The sequence below is a fragment of the Lygodium microphyllum genome, chromosome 1, assembly GCF_053477565.2.
Source record: "Lygodium microphyllum isolate KBCC chromosome 1, Lygodium_microphyllum_v1.1.10, whole genome shotgun sequence".
In the NCBI taxonomy this organism is placed as follows: Eukaryota; Viridiplantae; Streptophyta; class Polypodiopsida; order Schizaeales; family Lygodiaceae; genus Lygodium; species Lygodium microphyllum.
In genome coordinates, this window is record NC_141135.1 from 97,897,310 (window position 1) to 97,911,017 (window position 13,708).

Below are 13,708 nucleotides of genomic sequence, written 5' to 3' on the forward strand. Positions count from 1 at the left end.
TACCAAGGTCTAGCTCGATGACATCTGCATCTCTTATACGATCTTGGCCCTCTATCGGCTCATTCAAAGTGATCTGATAGATGTCCTCCGTGGTGGATCCCTCTTTGGACTCATCACTCGATGATGTCTCACTGGCAGATAAATCTTCTAATGTCTCCAATTCTGTAGAAGATAGAGGAGCTCTCTCACTCTGCGGGGACTCAGGATAAGCATCAACCACCACACACTGGGCACCTCTGCCGAATATCAGTCGACCGGCAGGTATATCCACTTGGCAGTCCGCTTGCAAGATCCAAGGTCGTCCAAGTAATACTTGGTAACTTGGCCGCCCTGCAAAATGAATCACCCTAAAGTCCAACATGCATTCTACATTTGCAACAGTGACATGGACCTTAGTAATGCAGCCTTCCGGCTGTCTCAAACTGTCATCTGCCATTCTGAGAATTGTGGAGGTATCTTTCTAAATCGCAAGACCCAACCTTTCCATCAGTTCAGAACTCATAATGTTAACAGATGATCCCGTGTCGACAATGGCATAATCTACTAATATCCCATCGACATAGGCTGCAACCCTTGGGCAATGCTTCTCAGCATGCTCGAACCAGTCATCACCAACTCGCGCAATACCCAAAGGTTCTACAATATACCCAGTACGTAGGATCTTTCTAAATTCCTTATGCACTCTTGGGGAAAGCTTAATAAGCTGTAAAAGATTCACATCCGGCTTGACTTCGCAAAGAGAGCCCACCAAATCGAATTCATGATAGTTCGATAGAGCTCGCTTTTCACGCCAAACCATCCGCTCTTTAGGTCGCTGAACCGGCTTTATTGCCTCTTTCTTAACTTTCACCTTCTTCTTTGGTGGTTCCTTATTGGCTTTACTTTCCACGGGCTTCAAAGGTCCCCCTTCCATGGCAGGATCCAAAACTTGCGTTCCTTTGTCGCCTTGTTTAGGGTTTCCGTCGACAGGCTTATCCCTGTCGGCTCCTCTACCCTTTTGACCTCTTGTAAGAACAGCTCGCAAATTAGAGGTTTCAGCATCATTAACGCGTACAGCCTCAATCAAACTAACCCCACTACCACTTGGTAGCTCCTCCACTGTAGTCTTTGGTTGTTGAAGTATTTGTTTAGGCCCATTTTCTGGCTGGGAGTCATTTCCTCGGGCACGATGATTAACAGGCCCTGGTTGCCGACTTCCTCGCTGGAGGGAACTGATCTTACTCCAGCAAGTAGCTGCTAGATGGCCGAATTTTCCACAAATGTCGCACTTAACATTTGGGCAATTCCTTGGATAGTGCTGCCCACCACACCATTTGCAACTAAACCTCGAAGGTGCACCCTCCTTTGGGTATCTACTTCCTATTAAATTTTGTTGTTTTTTAAGGAAGTTGACATCAACAGCTATTTGTCGATACTGCTCCGTAATCATGTCGGTATAATGCTTCATCATGTCCTTAACCTCGCCAAGAACATTGGAAGAACTCGACTCATAGTCTTGGTCATTACTATGTCGTTCAATCGGCCTAACAATTCGATTAGGCACAGGCTGTTGAGCTACAGGCATGGTGTTAGAATTGACCGCCTGGCCTCCACTACTTGGAGCCATTTGACTGCCCGTAGGCATCGACATGCTAGGGGGAGCTGGTAATAAAGGGACATTCTGCATCATGTTCCCTCTCCCATTAGGATTAGCCATCGCTATCCCTTGACCACTACTGCCATTGGTCATTGCCACATTGTTTTCCAATACTAAACCCATATTCGAATTGCCGCGAGAAGCATAGGCTGCTTGTAGTCGGGATTCCACCTCTTGTGCTCGTGTAATGGCAGTATCTATATCCCCCAAGGGAACACTACTCAACTGCAATTGGATATTAAAGTCCAAACCATGTAGGAAATATTGCAATTGGGCAGCTGCAGGGATAGGGATAGAGGTGTCCAACTTACGGAAAACCTCTTTTATCTTCTTCGCATAAGCACGAATATCTTCGTGTGGTTCTTGGCGGGTCACGTTGAGTACATGCAACCAATATTGCCCACCCCTTTCAGGGGCAAACTCCCTTCGAAAAGCTCCATAAAATGCATCAATATTCAATATGGTTCCGGCTTCTAAACCATGATACCATATAGCGGCTCTTCCTTTGAGAGTCATATTGAAGAACATCATCAAATGTCCTTCTTCTTGAATGCGACAGTTAAACATCAGCTTTTGAAACTCCCTAATGTGGAGTTCCGCATCTTCCTCAACTAACCCATTAAAAATGGGTAGCGGGTAACCTAGAGCCGGCAAATCCGTCATTCCTGCTGGAATTGCAATAGGCTGCGCCATGACGAGGATTGGATTTGCACTAGGAATAGGGGACGGTGGGATTACACTTCCCGTACTTGACGTGGACTGGCTTATAGAAGGAAGGGGAGCACTAGAGCTTCCGCCTTCTCCTAACTTACTGCTTGTGGTCCTAAGACCACTAGATCCACTCCCTCGTAAGGGTTCAGCACCGCTACGCTTAGGGAAATACCTCCTAAAAATTTCAGCACGTCGCCTAGCTCTTTCGTCTCTTTCTTGCTTTTGGATTTCTGCTAGACGATTCTTATCAATAAATAACGGATCAATCTCACTATCCTTTGGCATAAACTGCTAGTTGGTCCCTAGAAAACCAGGATTCGAGGACCGCCACTTTTAAGCGGCTCCCGGCAGACACACCACTGATGGACCTAAAAACGGGCCGGCACTGGCTCATGGACTAGCCAGACCTCGTCACTATGCACAAGACAACCCCTCGGCCTCACGGCCAGGAGCGTCTATCAAAATCTCTGCCTTCCTAAACATTGCATTTGTAATACGTTGTAGTCCAACTGATCCTAACCCAATATTACTCCTCAGAGGGAGTCCCTTGCACATAGCCAAATAGGGCTCGAATCACATACACATGGGGTTCCTCCTACGGCTGAATGCCGTCAACCCTCTACGACTCTCCTACACCTTGGGGATTGGCCCCTCGATGCGTCGCTCAACATTTAGACATTTCGCACAAACGTCGCTCAAGGTACCCAATAAACGTGTCCAAGAATGTACCATTGTCCTTACTTAATTTCCCCTTTAGGATCCCACGACTAGCCTACAACATGGGTATCTCACTGCCTCTCAACGTAGGTCATATCCTCATAAACCAATTGCAATGCATGTCCAGGAGCTGATCACCGATACTCTTAAATTCTTTTCATGCTCTACGCATTTGGTGGATGTCTAGTGCTCAAACATTTAGCAAAACAGTATCGTGCACAAGTACAAATCATTCTTTTAATGTTTCCAACTACCGTTCGTGCTTCGTTGCATGGGCCTAGCACCGAGGTGATCCTCGTGCTACTAAGCTCTTAATTTTAATTATCATCCGTCCTAAATGCTATGCATAGAAATCAACAACTTTCCCATCATTTCACATGGCATTTAGACATATTTCAACTTCTCTACCCTTCCCTGTTTAAGTATTGCATCGTTGGATAAATTTATAGGGTATTTCACCATCATTTTATGTGGAAAAAATAGAAAAAGACACACTAGAACAGGAAGGTGGGGTTGAACTGAGGCAAATCCTCATGCTTCAGTCCCCACAAACATTCACAAACATTGCTCTTATTTATCCTTATTTTTCGGAATCCAAAATGTATTTTTCCCCTATTTTTTAGGGTTTTTTCACCATTTTCTTGTATTTTTCCTTATTTTTATGCATTATTTAATTGCTGAAAATTAAGAACAGGTTATGGGCTGTGGCCCTTAGTTCCTTCTTGCAGAAAAAATGAAAGTTTAGTTGATGTTCCTATTCACTTTCCCATTTTTATGCCAAAAACCCTCATTTTCCTTGTTTTTTCATGTTTTTCGTGTTTTAGCATATTATTTTGAACCACAAAATGCATATTTTTCTGATTTTTTGATTATGACCAGCAAGAACTCATAGAAAACAGCAACATGAACAATTTTTATCCCACATGAACAGCATTTCATCAATCAAAAGCCATAAAAGCTCAAATTTCCTTTGAAAATTTTAAATTACCGCTTATTTGCGTGTTTCGGGTTTCATGTCCATGGCTGTAGATTTGGAAATCAGCAGCACTTCATGTCTAGCACAATCACCAATCACCATTTCCAGCCCGTGGAGCAATCCGATCCATGCCGGACAAGCATCCACCATTCTTTCTTCTTCCTTCTTCTCCCCACATGAACTTGCCTTTAGAAGAGAGAGAGGGAGGAGAGAGAAAGACTGAAATCAGAGATCTTCAAAGAGGGCATCATTCGACGGGTGAAGGGCGGCGATAGAGTCTGCATCCAGAGGGAAATGAATGCCCATGATCATTGGGGGGGGTTGCTCACAGCCAAGGAGAAGCATGATCAACAAGAGGGCGCAAAAATCGGCGCCCTCCTGCTCACGCCTTCTCCACGATTTCATGCATCTCCTTTCATGTGAAATGTCATGCTACATTTAAATTTTGGGCTCCCAAGGGTCACTTGCCCATTTTGGCCAAATTTTGTCCACCTCTTCGCATCTTGACCGGTTTCTTGGCCATTTCCCCGTCCGGACTCGGAATCGAGCTCTGAAAAATCCTGGGCGTCCGGCTTAGCATCCCGCATTGGCCAGTAGCTCGTGTCAACCCGCACGACTGTCTGAAAAATTATGAAAAATCAACAAGTGTCGCTCGGGCGCCTTTAAAGCACTTTGGCGCTTAAAATCGTCCTAGATCGAGCCGCCGCCTTTGACAGTGAATATTTTTCCCTTGATATTCATAATTTTTAGCTATTTTTAAGCACTTCCCGTCACCTAAATTCCGCTCTCATTGTGGATGCTGAAATTGATGTCACGGTCTTCTTCCAAAAGGATATTTGTGCATATAGTCTGCATGTAGCAATCTTGTTTGCTGGAATTGAACTCTGTCAGTCCCCAGGTGTGAACAGGGGCTTGCAGGGAAGTTGAAAATCTATTTGAGACTAGCTGTGTATGAAAAGCCACTATGGGAGAGGTTGAAACTTAAGAATTGGTAACCTTAGTAGCTTTAAACTTTAAAGCTCCTAGTTTTTTCTTAAAACAATTGTTTGCTGTCGTCGTGAGAAGAGGGGCCATTTTTTTACGCAGTCGTCCGTGATGACATACTCCGCCACAAAATATCAAAATCTCAAGAGCTTTAATCTCTTATAAGATTTTAAATCTTAGTTTGTCTGCTGGTCCTCTGCCTGTAGAGGTTGGTCCTTCGTGATCCAACAGTGTAGCAGGGGGTTCTTCACTGCCAGGAAACGTTGGTATTGATGGATTGTCACGAGACTAACTATAGAGCTCGATCGTTCTAGGAGCTCCACCTTCGCGCGAGATGGTAAGCGATTGGAAGCCCTCGATCTCAGCTTCGCTCTGATACCACTAATGCACAAATTGGATGTTGTATGTGTACGTAGTGAGGGCTGGAGGTCCCCAAGAACAAAAGAACTCTACTTTTGCACAAAAAACAAAAGAGAATACTTGCACAACATGAAGCAAAAGACTAATTGGGTACCATCTCCCCCCATGCCTTATGTGAGTGCTCCACAAAGCATGTATTTGATATATTATTCATCTTTAAGCTCAAAAAATAGCCCAATTTATAATTAGCACGCTTTAGCTTTTGTCTTTGTTTTTTTCTTGCTAAAGAATTAAAGTGATTGGGCACCCAAAGAGTCAGGTTGTGCTCAAATACAATGTCCAATAACAAATATTTAAATCGTGCGCCCATGCGCATACAAAATAATAAATAAATATCAAACACTTCTATAAATAAGTGTGTCAAAATAAATATTGGTACCACGCCTAAGATGCGCGCCCATCAAAAATAATAATTTCTTTTAAATAACTTGAATACACGCTATCGCCCAATGCTTCTCAACGCCACTGCTGCCTGCTCTACACATCAACTAAAGCATTCACAATTGTTAGATAATAATAAAATTAAACCGACAAAAGTGGATACCTAGCAGTCTTTAACTATAAAATAAATAAATTGATTAGAACTCAATCATAACCTTAATTTATTACGAGTAACACTCTAAACTCATAAACGTCCATTAATTTAAATATGTATTTTGCGGAATCATCCACTTGCACATTAAATTAACAAGACACTCGAAATGGACAAGCATCCCCATCGACTTTTCGCACAAGGAATCCACCTTGTGTATGAGCCCCGGCAACAAATATAATTTTACGGAATCCACTGCAAAACCTCACGAAATCCACCGTGGAATATGCCTCCTAGCATCAAATATGCTAGAGTCTGTGACGATATCCTAAGACTTTGCCCAAGAAGAGTGACTATGTTGCCTAAGGATGTGCTATGTGAGCTCTTCATGAGTGGCTAAGAGATTAATACACAAATCCAAGTGAGGATGCGAGATCCTAAGTCATTGAATGAGGCCAAGAGGCATGCAATTGACTACGAGCAGTATATTCGCAGATGTTGGGAAAGATTTTGTATTTTTCCTCACTCATTGCAAGTGCATCCAAATGTCCATCCAATTTTGCAAAGATAAAATCATTTCGTAATACCAAGACAACCTTAGTGGGAGATCTTGGTGGTCTAAATCTCCAAGTAGGAAGTGGCAATCCTATGAGCAATGATAAGATGCCTATTGGGGATAAAAAGATTCCATGCCCATCAAGTCCCATCAAGGCTTGCAATAGTTCCATGAGAGGTAGTTGCGATGGCGGCATTGATAGGACCATCAGACGTATGAGTATGGATAAGCATGCTATGAGTGGTCCTGGTTGTGCTGCTAGTAAGGCTCTTGAGAACCCTTTTCAATTTAATGATGAATCATGCTTTCGAGTAGATGTTATTCATTTTAGTAAAAGCATGGTTAATATGGCTAAGTAGTTGCAGAGTGGACAAAGAAAAAGTGAAAGAAAAAACTAGAAAATTTGATGACATAATGATTTTTCCTCAAAACATGTAAAACCTTCAAAGTGCAGTTTTTGAAGAAATCATGGAAATTGGGGGTTTTAGTGACTGTTTTGAGTTCCCATGGAATAAAAATGGATATAAAAAATGGGGTTGAGTGTTTTTTATTAATGAGAGTTCAAAATTTTTATTTTTTATCTTTTTTTAAAAAATAAATAGAGAAAATAAAAAATTTAAGTTTCTTGGGGTAAATAAATAAGTAAAAATATGTTCAATCTTTGTGAATCATGACAAGGTTGAGGCATGAGAATTAAGCCTTATTTCATCCTTGTTTTAAATGTTAGAGTGCAATTTTTTGCTTTCTACATGAAAAAATGACATAAAAATGAACCCTACACCTATGCAACATTGCAAAACCTAAACGATTAGGGGGGAGAAAGCATTTGTGAGTGTGTTTAGTTGCTAGAAATACATAAAATTTTGATTTATTTGGTTTATGGATAGCATATAGGTTGATAAAAATTTAAATTTAAGGAGACTAGTAGCATGAGGAAACTCGATGCTAGTCTCTAGCAACACCGCAATAACGCGTAGGTTGAAAATCATCAAAGAATTGTCTTTCCACACCATGTGGCTGATTTTTAATCATATAATGGTTTCGCACAATGGTCATATACTTCTGTATTTTGCATGCCACATGGTATAAAAACCTGGATGTATAGCACTTGATGCCTAAATAAATGACCAATGTAGAGTGTGTGAGGATTCCTAAGATGTAGGATAGACAAGCGGTTCTCTGGGGTAACTTTAGTGAGGGAATATCAACTCATGGATTGTTCAATAAATCAAAGAGTGGAGCTTGTACTTTTGTCCTTTATGTTGGAGCAGCACATTAAGGGGCCAAATCCTTGAGATGTAGAGAGAGCTGCAGTTAGGCCATGGTGTTTTAGCCGAGAGGTTGCCTCCTACATATGTGATACATGGTATATTATACCAATGTGTATGGGATCTCCCTCTGAGGAGTAGGGGAAGGCAAAGGTTGGATTGTTTCCTAGTACAAACGCAAGATTGATATTAGAGTTTAGTGTAGTGTGTCCCTTAGATGCTCCTAGGTGCAAGGCTGTGTGGGGTATCTTATGTGTCTTAGAGGTCCAAGTAGTGCTAGAGAGGCAATGTCGGGCCCATTTTAGGTCCCAATAGGTGGTGTGTTTTCCTGGAGTTGCCTATAAGTGGCGGTCTCCAAATCCAGGTCATGAAGGGACCCATGTTTATTGTGTCCATTAAGAGTGTGCTAAGGTACCATAAAATGGGGTTCATTCAAGGATGGAAAACCTTGGCTTTCCCTATACAAAACTTATTAATGGACTTAGTTAGTTATGTAGAGCATGAGTTTTTTGCACACTTTTCCTTTTTACAGTCCCTCTTTCCAATGCAGGATTGGCCATTATTGTAACGTTCCCACCCCTCAAATTGCGGGACACGTCTTAGCAGTCCATCGAGAGATCAATTTAGAAGACACCGCCCGGCACTCCCAAGGAATGACACGGGGTTTTCCAACTAGGGTCTCTCGATTCTGCCTCGCAACGGAACTTATCCGGCCGTCCCACTAGGATCGACCTGAAGTCTGGGTTCCTTGTAGTTGGGTCTTCCTAACAGCCTTCTAACGTTGGTCTCCAACTGCTCCACTTTACGCAGATACAACTAGACCAAAGCAGACTCATGCCGCACTTGGTTCAAAGAGAATGGAAAATGAGAGGGATGCATCGCTTGACCTCTTTGCCCGTAGGGCATAGTCCCATTCCGATCCCCTAAAACGGTATGAATCAGGGTTCTAACCAACATTGTCTAAGGTCATCGTCTAGCTTTTCCTAACATTTCTCGTTAACATTTCCTTTGAGGAAAGCTCTTGGCTAACTGAGACCACCCTGCCGTAGGATGGACCCGATGGACACATCCACCATGCTTCCCTCAGGGGTTGTTTTAGTTATCTAATTACCTATCACATTATGTTTGACACATAAAAGTAGCTTCTTTAATTAACCCGTTAATCACAGGTTCCTTTACGTAATATAGGGCACAGACATGAAGACAAGATAAACCAAGATCAAACACTTCCTTAACTTATCTTCAGATTAATGTTTATCTTCCACCCATACAGGAGAATTAAGTGTCCCTTTCTGCCTCTACAGAAAAAATCCTTCCGTCTCCCAGCAATAAAAACCCGAAGGTTTATCCTACCAAGATTTTGCCTTGTAACTAGTATCAAGGCCTCGAGATCCCATCTCGAGTCACGTAGAACTCTTGGGTAGGGTCCAAAGACATTGGGATTTATGGCCAGAGCCCCCCTAGCACCTAGGCGTCCTCCTACACCATGTAATTTCCATGGAGAGACCTCTCATGGCAGGTTCGGTCCACATTCCCGGTGCAGATTCATAACCCCCTTGGTTAGGGTTTGGCGGTTCACGGGGGTAGCTAGCGCCATCCTTCCTTGATTATCCCTTTAGGAAATCATCCACAGCTGAAGCAACCTGCAGCCTAATAACATTTACTAGGGAAAACATTCCTTTTGTTCCCATGGCAATTTTTCCTTACAGTTCCCGCCATGAAAATATAATCACTTGGATATTCATCCAAAACCACAGCCAATCCTTAAGTATCCTTTCAGGAATAATCAAGCTGAAACAACTAGCCTAACATCCTTTAACTAGGAAAACATCATTTTTGTTCCCATGGCAATCAGTCATCATAGAGCCAGCCATGAAATCATCAATCACACCCCACTTGGATTAACATCCAAAACCACATTAACAAAGAGTTGAATGCACAACCTCTTGCTTCAAGGCATCGCAATCCCATTGCATGCACAACCAGAATTTAACTTGGATGTATCAAAACACTTTCTCAAGAAAATTACAACCTTTTCTAAGGTAGAAATCCTTCTAGATCCTTTAAATGATCTAAGTGATCTTCCCCTTGATCCTAATTTGATCAGGACTAACATTGCCCTATTGTTTCAAACATAGACAAGTTTGGTAGTTTGTACAACATTCATGTTAAGGTGAAGTTCCTTTCCTGAATACCCTTAGCATTCTTCCTTGGGTCGATTGCAACCCGCAAGATCCGATACCTTGGGAATTGGGGTTTTCCCTAAGGACGCCTTTGCTAGTAAGGGACAAGAAATCTACATATTCGAATGCCAATTCAATTCGTGCTTTTCGAGTTATGGACTAGTGATCCGCCCTTTCCAATGACCTTAGCATCGACTAGGTCTTCATAGGAATTTTTTCCTAAATAGTTTACCTATCTAACTTCTAAATGTTGTTGCGCATTGAGTCCACTAGGACGTCCTTACCCTAGTATGTAAGTCTCCCCTTCTTGGTTTTGATCCATAGGTATTGAGACATTAACAGTTCCACTTGATTTGGTCTGCTTCTTTTCCCCTTGGGCATTTCCTTGTGGTAACTTAGTCCTAACTCAAAGCATTGACTGGTCAACCAAGGCAATGAACAAGCCTTATTCGCAACCCATCCAAGAGCCTTTTATTCTTCCAATTCTTTACTCATCTCTCTCTAACCAAGTAAAGTTAACACACTTGGCAATGCAAGACTTTTCACCTAGGCCTTCAAGATACAGTCTAGATGCATGTGTCCCTTCCATCTCTCTTAGTGCAGTACTATGCAGAACTCTCCAATCAAACTTACCCATCATGCACATGGCGTGTTTAACAAATTAATACATCCTAAACGACCTTTAACTCTCTTCATGCTTGGCAACGAATACTTATTCCTAATGCACTGTATCTCATGTGACTTGCGTATATGAAAGTCCAGGTTTCTATCCATCAGTGCAATTGCATATTATGAACGGAAACTAACATTTCGTGTGTTTAATTTTTATACAAATGCAAATCGTGATTTTTATTGGTTAATTTAAGCATTATTCTACACGAAGGCCTATCATTTTATGTAAAATTTTATGAAAACCTTATAATTTCATGTGCGTCAATCCATGCAAAATCCATTCTATTTGTCCACTTGACTCCCATGCAATCATCCCGTATTTGCAATATTTCGTGCAACAATATTTCATGTACTAGGCTAGTCAATATTTCATGCAACTCATGCACTTGACTTTTCATAATCATGCACTTTAAGTATGGAAGAAAAACCATGAACAATAAGCAATAAGAATAGTGGGAGGGTTAGAGGACACCCTTTTCGAGTGGGTAGTCATTGTTGTCTTGCTAGGTGTCACGAGCCATCCATGGACTTCTGGTCTCATGCATCCGTGTAACCTTGAGTGTCCTTGATTTCTCGATGGACATGAACGAGTCTTCATGCTTGGCCTTCTGATTTCTCTTCAAGTTCTCTTCTTTCTCACCTTCTTCTTCTTCTTCTTCTCCTCTCTCTCCCTCTTCTTCTCCTTCTTCTTCTCCTTCTCTCTCTCCCTCTTCTTCTCCTTCTTCTTCTCCTTCTCTCTCTCCCTTCCTCTTCTTCTTCTTCTTCCTCTCTTCTTCTCCTCTCTCTCTCCCTTCTTCTTCTTCTTCTCCTCTCTCTCCCTCTTCTTCTCCTTCTTATTCTCCTTCTCCTTCTCCTTCTCCTTCTCCTTCTCCTTCTCCTTCTCCTTCTCTCTCTCCCTTCCTCTCCTCTCTCTCTCCCTTCTTCTTCTTCTTCTTCTCCTCTCTCTCCCTCTTCTTCTCCTTCTTCTTCTTCTTCTTCTTCTTCTTCTTCTTCTTCTTCTTCTTCTTCGTCTTCTTCTTCTCCTTCCCTCTCTCCCTCTTCTTCTTCTCCTACTTCTCTCTCTCTCTCTCTTCTCTCTCTCTCTCTCTTCTCTCTCTCTCTCTCTCTCTCTCTCTCTCTCTCTCTCTCTCTCTCTCTCTCTCTCTCTCTCTCTCTCTCTCTCTCTCTCTCTCTCTCTCTCTCTCTCTCTCTCTCTCTCTCTCTTATCACGGGCCAGGGGCGCTGTTCACGGGGCAGGGGAGGGTGCCGCTGCAAGCTAGAGGGGGGGGAGGTGACAAAGTACGAGGGGGGAGGACCTGCCGTCGAAGCTGGAGGAGGGGGCGCGTGATGGCGCAGGCCGGGGAGGAGGGGCTGTGGCCTGGCACGAAGGGGGGAGGGCTCTACGCTATCCAAATGGATGGAGGGAGGGAGGCTCTTATAAGGTGGTGGGGGGGGGGGGGGGGGGGGAGAAGACGACTGTCCGCCACCACCCATTTCGGGCTGCATGCCCCCCCACTCATTTCTCTCTCTCTCTCTCTCTCTCTCTCTCTCTCTCTCTCTCTCTCTCTCTCTCTCTCTCTCTCTCTCTCTCTCTCTCTCTCTCTCTCTCTCTCTCTCTCTCTCTCTCTCTCTCTCTCTCTCTCTCTCTCTCTCTCTCTCTCTCTCTCTCTCTCTCTCTCTCTCTCCATGCACACAGTAGGGGGAGAGAGAGGGAGAAATAAAAATTTCAAAAAAATTTAAAAATAGTGAAGGGGGGATTCTCATGGAGGGGAGGCACGGGGGAAGCACCAGGGGGGACATTACATTTATTTATTTTTGTGTGTTTGTGGGTTTATTTTTATGCAATTTTTTTGTTTTTTTCCATGTGAACATGAATGGTTGCAAATTTATTAAAAAAGGTAAGTGTAATGTGGCAAATCGTTTACTCTGAATGTAGGTCTACATGAGATGGATGCAATTATATTTGCATAAGATTCAAGTTTTGTGACTAACATTGAAATTTGGCATAAGCAGATTGGTCATCTAAATGTAAAACATTTGAAAAATATGTAATCAAAATAGCTTGTGGATGGCTCATCAAAGTTCAAAGTTAATGGGATGCATAAAGTATGTGTAGCGTGTCAATTTAGAAAGCAGTTAAGGCATACATTTCCACATGAAAAGCATGTATTCAAAAAGCCACTTGAGTTTATACATTCTAATGTGTGGGAACCTACAAACATTGCAACAATGAGCGGTTGTTAGTTTTATGTCTCTTTCATGTCGAAATGGCATTCTGTTTGGATAGCCTTGAGCTATTCGTCCCCCCAGATAGATATGTTTCCTATTTTTTTCCTCATTTTTACCATTTAATTTTTAATTTTTAATTATTAATTATTTGTCCTTATTCATTTTTTCCCCTTTTTCCATGTGAACAAATCTTTCTTTCATCGAAATCGCATTCTGACACCCAACAGTCCTATCGTCCACCATTCCTCAGACATTTTTCCTTTTACATGTTCTCCCACCCACTATATGCAACTTTATATGCAAGATGGAACCTACGAAACCCCATGAGGTCATTTGTGTGGAAGTGTTCTCCCACCCACTATATGCAAGAGTCAAGAGCCTTAACTAATGCACATTCATAATCTAGTAACCTTTTCTTACCCTCTCTTAGGATTTCTCATGACTTATTCTACTCTTTTGCAATCTTCTTAATGTGAACAAGAGCACAATTTTCTCGCTTGTGATTAGCCCATTGGTATGCTCTTCCTCTCCCGCAATCGATCTCTTCAATAGTAGAAATAGGATGCTACATTACATCTTTTCAACTCTTTGTTTTTTATGTGTGTTATCTATTGCCTCAAGGTAGATGCGGGCAAGTTGTTTATGTAGAAGCTCATATCAAATTCATCCACCCTTTAATCAGATGGGATAAACTAAATGATTGGTTACAAAAAATCAAATCAAAGAATAGAAGAAAATTATGATGGAGTGCAAGAAAAATACATTAGCTTGATTATGTTTCCACAAAGAATAACCTCCAAAAACATCGTGCCTTTTTATTAGCATAGCTATGATTTTCAATCTAT